The following is a 7340-nucleotide window of genomic DNA, read 5'->3' on the forward strand; positions in this document are numbered from 1 at the left end:
ACTGTGATTTGTCTCTATGTGGCAGTCGTTGCCCTGCTTTGAAACACTAAATCTCTGTCTGCTGTCGACTGCAGCATTTTCCCATTCAGGACAATGATGTCCATGGACATGTTACTTAGGCCAGGTTTATTTCACTACACAAGGGGTTCTCAAACTTTTTTGCTGGGACCCCCCTCTGGAAATATTTCAGGTTGTGACGACCCCCACCCTGCAGTGCGATATCATATGAAATTATTGTATATCAGTGGTCCCTAATTTTTGCTGCCCGTGGGCAACATCACTGAACTGAAGCTGCGCACTGCAGGCAGCATCATACTCTGCTCTACCTATCAGCCTGAAGAAACATGTATTTTTGGCAAGCCCAATATAGGAGACAAGATTGCTCTCCCTCAGCCTAAGGAAACATTTAGGTGTGTAAAATATAATATAGGACCTACATCTCCGAGTGGCAATTCTAGAGTATAGCACACAGCGGGGCACCAAGGGGGCCCCAATTTAATTAAGGAGGGACACTTCTGGGGCGCTACAGTGTTTTCACATCACATTAAAAAATGCAGTAATTAATGATTTAAAATAATCGTCAACCAAGAACAGAACGGACCCCAAATTCATTTCTATATGCATCATATTATATGCTACTTGACTTAAACTGGCGGTAAATAAAAATGATTTCATACATTTATTTATATATCACCAACTCGATTACCAATTCTAGACTCCAAGTCCCTTACCTAAACTAATATTAATTTCAGAAGACGGTGTTTTGTGTTATGTTATGGACTCATCTCTGACCATTTTACTCAATGAAAAAATAAAAATGCGAATTTTACGTTCGACTTACAAGAAAACTTGCAACAACAAAATAAAACAATAATAATAATAATAATAAAACCTACAGACCGATATGTTTGATATTTACCATTATTATTTTGAAAGCTTTTTTCTGATTAAATAGTATAGGATATTTGTGATTTAAACAAACACGGTAAGTTCCTGACAAGGTTTGTAGAAAAAACAATTACTTTTATAACGAATACGATTTTAATACAGACGGTTCACTTCCACACACCTTCGCACCAAGCACATTCGTTTTGAAACCTGCCATTCAAACTTGTAGCGTGTGGTGGGCGGGGAGAGGCGACGTTGTGAAGGGCTGTGCGCTTATGTTATGTAGCTCTAGTCGAGTTATTTAAAGAAGGATATGCTCTCTAACACAAGAACAAGGCGGTCTTAATGTTTTGGATTTTAACACTTCAAATATTATTTTTAAAACTAATTTGATCAAAAAATATTTTTAAAAATAAAGATTGTATTTGGAATATATTCCCTAGCTTTGTCTTTCAGAAGGTTGGTGGAATTGAATTCTTACTGAAATGCCATTTTGATGTCAATAAAATCCCTATAAACTTGCTGCTTTTCATAGAAGGGTACTGTTAGCTTGGACATTAATATATAAACTTAACTTCCCCCCCACATAGATATACTATTTGGAACAACAAAGATAAGATATAAAAATAAAACTTAGTTTATTCAAAAGTGGCACAAGAATAATATTGTGAGACTATTGCTAACCGAAAATTGACAATTATTTAATTACTCTGAATTTTTTAAAAAACATTTAATATTCCAATTACAACTAAAGAGTTTGCAATAGTCTTTGATGCAATTCCCAGATTTACTACTTAAGAGAATACAGTGAGTTTTGCGATGCAGATACGGTTGTTCAGTTATAAAATCAATCATAGGATTTATCCTGTTAAACATGTTCTGGCAAAAAGGTAGAAATAGATGAAAAATGTGTGTTTTGGTAATATGGAAAAATGGACTAGTTTACTGTCCGTTTTCAAAAACAAAGATCGACCTAAGGATGTTTACAGTATAAACACAAAAAAGTATTTAAAAACATTCCTTACAACAGTCTTAAACAGAGACAATTGAATAAACAACATCCTGTCACATGTGTGCCTGTCTTTAAAAAAAAAAACATATCAGTGGTATTTTAAAATTCATACAGTACAGCATAAGATCCAGATTTGTATCTTTAAGGATGTAAGAAAGCTGCTAGTTAAAGAGCTGGCTGGTCATATAACAACAATAGCTTCAGAATTATAGGCTGTAAAGTACTTAATCCATGTTATCCTATTCAACATGCCAATACCAATCTGCTTGCCTGTGTTGTCGGGGAAAGGGATTTTAAAATGCACTGGTGACGAGACCTGCCAGCTTTGTTGTGTGAATGTCAGCGGGAGAGAATACAAGTGAAATGGGTCCAGGCACATTCATTCATTGCACTGGAAACCTCCCAGGTTATGAGACGGAAAATATGTTTACAACATTAAGTAAGCATTTGGTACACCATTACAAAAAAAAAGCTCTAGTATTCTCATGAGAGCTGACACACACACACAAAAAAACCCCAACATTTTACAATCTTATCTGATCTCGTGTCGTGTTTTTACATTGACAGTGCGGCTTTCATTCTTTAAGGAAGCTATACGGTTGCTCCAGTTCCTTCAAATGCATCCAAAAGGTGCAATGACGCTGACAGTTTGTCAAATTTCTATTTGGGGCCGGAGAGACTGATTGAAATGTTTAACATAACATAAATACATTTATTTTTAGTACTACTAAATATTTATAAAAACACCACTAGATAATACAAGGACCCATCAATGTATACTGTATATAATGATTTCATAATATAATATGTACATTCAACCCTGTGCCTTATATGAGAGAACTTTGGGTGGGTGACTGTGTAGACACTTTGAAAGGACAGGGTCAGCTGTACTCATTAGCTTATTAGAAATCAGGTTTTATTCTTCTTTCAAAGGTACACTTTACATAGCAAATGCTTTTAGCATGTTGTCAGCTGGTAGGCTAAATGCACGAGACATTATTATTTTAGAGTCCTCTGAAAAGGCAGCTTGAGTGTCAAAGCAAACAGCCTTCTGTGGTATTAAAGCAATTATTTTCCTGATAGAACTGGGTTAATTTTATACTGTTTGTTATGTATCCCTCTAGCTTGGCTCCACCGTCAGCTCATTTTATTCAATATTATCACAGGGTGTTGGACTTTTTTTAAAAAAAAAGGCACTGCAGCTATGATTTCTTAGAGGGTGATCAGTCATCCAGGCAAGTCTCTTAAATCGTTTCTACTATTAATCTGTGGACAAAAATCAAACCATTCCTCAGTTTTTTTTTAGGGGTTTGCAGAGACTTAAATTGAGATTTGTCTTTTTGTCTTAAAGGGATGATAACTATGGCCTTAAAAATCAATGTGTATGCCTACTTCACTGTTAGCATTAACTTTCTTTAGCTACAGTTTGGAGTTAAAAAAAAACATGTAAGCACAAAGGGCAGCAAACAAACAAAACACATTCAAATGAACCTTTGTCTATTGAGTGTCACTACTGTATGTTACCATTAGAACAGGTCAATCAAACCATACTGCTCTATGAGGAGACATCATTACTTAATAAATGCTCTCTTATGCTCTTGACTTCCACTTCTACCTACTGTACCTGTGGGACAGGAAGAGCTTAGCTACTTAGACTATATACACATTCCCTAACCTCTATTTCATTTATGAGGAGCATTTATTAAAGGAAAGGGTTTCGATTTCTGCTCGGCTTGCTATATGAAATCAGATTTTTGACTATCCATATGGCTTGGTAATTTGTGCTACTATGTGTCAGAATGCAATGAAATGTGAAATGATCTGTATAAATAATATATTCTGTTTTTTTTTGCCCCCAGTTGTTTTGTACAAAGTATGAAAAAGAAAATCTGAACGCGTCCGAGTGTTAAACAAAAGTCTGGTTAGTCATGGCTTTGTTATGAAGATGGATTGCAGTCACAGGCCCCTAACTACTTTCCATCTGTTCTGTTCATGGTTGTTGACTCGGTTGTAAATACTACTTACCAGAAACTTGTGCAGGCTGCAGTACACATAGAAATGCCCTGTCATAATCAGGATAAGATGATTTAAATACTGCACTATCATTAAATAAATGATGAATATTTTAAATGCATAATCTTTTTACATGACAGCCGGAAAATAAAAGTTGTTACAGAAATAATCATTAGACAAAATTTCTGGTTGTTGTTGTACAGGTACGTAAAGAAAATAACATGGTCTTGTCATTTAGGGTTGTCCTGTTTCCATTATACCAGAATAATCCAGATATTTTACCAGCCTAAGATGGATAACGTGAATTGTGTTGCATCTTCATAGAGTAATACTGCAAATTCCTATTTTTTGCTAAACAACAGAAGAACAATCAACACATTGTTACATGGAGATCATAAATGCTTCACTTTTAACACTACGAAAGGAGCAATTTAAAAAACAAACACAGAAATCATACAATATTTAAAACAACACTATTTGTTTGTTTAGGCACAGGCCCTAGATTTGGATAGTCACCGATTAGTGGCAGTGCCTGAGTTGTTCGATGTTACTTCTTAAATATGCACTCTGGGCTTTTTGGATGAGAAGAACAACATGATATGAGCAGCTGGAAGAACAGGCTGGCATGCTGGCAGGGACTAGGTAAGTGGCATATGGCTTTTTGTGTTTCCGGTTAGCTTTCAACTCTGAAGTCTGCTGGTCACGCCACATGCAACATCCATGCCCTTCAGTGCCAGTTTGTTCACGTTGTTCTTCCCCTCTCAGATTCTCCCAGGCCGGTGGGAATTCACCTCATATACTGTAGTATCACACACAAGAGTGCTGCTCTGGAGTGGTTTCGGCTTGAATACACTGAAAGTGGATTATCTGTATTGGATTTCTACATGTAGTATTGACATGAGGGTTCCCAGAAGAACTAGCCCACATTGTCCAAATAAACATAGTGCCATTTAGAGTGCAGGGTGGTGCCATGTCAGCAGGCTTCGCACCACTTTGCGTCCACATCATGTGGAGTTAGTTTGCAGGGAGGTGACTTTTCAAATTGGGCATTTCAAATTGGGTAGAACGAAGAATTAAATATTGATTAAAAAATTAGCTGTACTCTTAAATAGTTTCTTTAAAAATAAAGATGATACAGTCAAGTTATTTTATCAGTACAGTTAGAAAATTTTCAAGGGCAACACAATAATGTATAGCATGCAATACACGGGTACTATACAGTACATTCCAATAGTGTCTGTTGGGAGGGTGCTTAGACAACTTGGTACACACATGGGTTTGCATTTGAATGACTGAACAAACAAAATACAAATGGACACATGAAATTCCCCATTGTAGAGAGTTAAACAAAACAGCAATATCAGGCAGAAAACCTAATTCAACAGCTTCATTATAAAATATTCCTGGTTTGTGCTTGTTAAAATATCAGTTAATACAGCTTCTTCCACACAACATTTAATGAAACGGGTGGGGCAGGGGTTGGAATCAGTGAAAGCAGAGTTTATTGCAAACATGGCATTTAACTGTCACTGTTTTTTTTTAATTTTAGAAGTAAAAAGGAATTTATTTATCACAATGCAAAACGCTAGCATTAAGCACACACACACACACACACTTTATGCCGCAGCACGTTTGTGAAGACAGACCTGTCTCTTGTAATTCAATTCCATACGTGTCAAAAATGTCTAAACAAACCTGAAATAGCATCCTTGATTGCAAGGACTAAGCCAAATAATACTGGTTACCCTTATTAATACAGACAGTAGCTACAAGGAAAAAAGAAACAAACCATCAATCATCTTCAATAATTGCTATAGAAGTAAATTACAGTAGCAAGGTGTAGAATGCAGCAGCATGTATGAAAAATCAACTGAGTCGCGTCTCCTAGTTCATGTACATCATACCGATTGCCTTCATAAACACAGGGTCAGCAGAATCTTTTGCCCTTGAGATCTTGTTCTGGACAGTGCCAAATAACAGGGTGGTTCCAGGTGTAAAGCAGCAGATTAGAAATGTTCGAACACTATGTGAGGTGAGCTGCTATTTTCACAACATATGTATGACAGAACTGAATCAAATTGACGTGTTCGTAACACCCTACACGTAGTAAGCTCTGGTCTAGGGTACTGTGTGTATTTTCTGCTCTGACTCACATTCACACATCATTGTCATTTTCCACTATCATTCTAGGAGTGAAATATTAACAGCAGCAAACCAGGGGGGGTATTCAGTTAATCTAAGCTTACTAGAGATAAAATGAATATGCACTGTGGTTATGAAAATGTCGCTGCATGTTTGTTGCTTGAGTGCAGAAAAAAAAGATTAATAAAAAGGCTGGTGGAATCACATTTTCTGAAATCTTTTTACTTGCTCAATGCATTTTTTTTTTTTTTTACAATTGTTTTTAAAAAAAAGCAATGTATTGGTACAAAGAAAATAATAAAACAAAAAAACATTGCTTGCACATAGCCCAATATACCACTTTAAAATGTTACTTCTATAGCATAATTATGTACAAACCTCTGCTGGTATTAAAAATGCTTCTCAAAATGTTAGTGATATTTCACAAATAAATCCAACTTGCAAAAACGAAAGAACAAATTAAAGCATGTTAGTCTGCTTTCAGTTGTAAAAAAAACCCAAAACATTTTAAATGGTTCGATTCTAATTTTGACATCAATAAGAACACACTGTAGCAACTGAAACAATCTTTTTAACACTACTGTACAGGAGTTCAGTCCAGCTCACTATCAGTATGCTGTGCCAATATACAACAAACTCCATGATACATTCTGACTGTTCAAATTCCTTTAGCATGAAATGATTAAATATAGAACACTATGGGGGCTGTTTTTATGTAGATTTTGTGGTCAACACATTTAATATTGCAACAGATTTAAAAAAAAATAGGATTTAATGAAAATGCAAGAGCTAAATTTGCTATCCTGTTAGTTATCGATATGAATAATTGACCTTTTTACACTGTGTATTCCTCAGATAGGTTAGTTGCAGTAGAGCATGACCATCAAAATCATCCAAGACATATTTTGTACTTTTGATTCATACAAGATATGGGTGAATTAAAAACTACGTAACCCCACTTTGCAAGCCATTATCACTGCTGGCATCAGAAAGGAAAAAAAAAAATGAAAAGACAACAACACAATAATTACTATTAAAGGCATCAGTGCATGTATTTGATGAGTCCCACTTCTTGTATACTGAATTTTCTGCTGGACTGTAATAAGCGTTAACAGGTTTCTGAATAAAGTACCGCATTGTCCATAACTGCTCACAAAAGGTGTGGCACCTAGACACATGAATGTTAAATTTAAGCCACGTGAAAGGACACGTACTTGCATTCATGGCTTCCATTAATCATCAGTTTGCTACCATAACAACATAACTAGTTGTCTATATACAGTTG

The sequence above is a fragment of the Polyodon spathula genome, chromosome 25 (assembly GCF_017654505.1).
Source record: "Polyodon spathula isolate WHYD16114869_AA chromosome 25, ASM1765450v1, whole genome shotgun sequence".
Lineage (NCBI taxonomy): Eukaryota > Metazoa > Chordata > Actinopteri > Acipenseriformes > Polyodontidae > Polyodon > Polyodon spathula.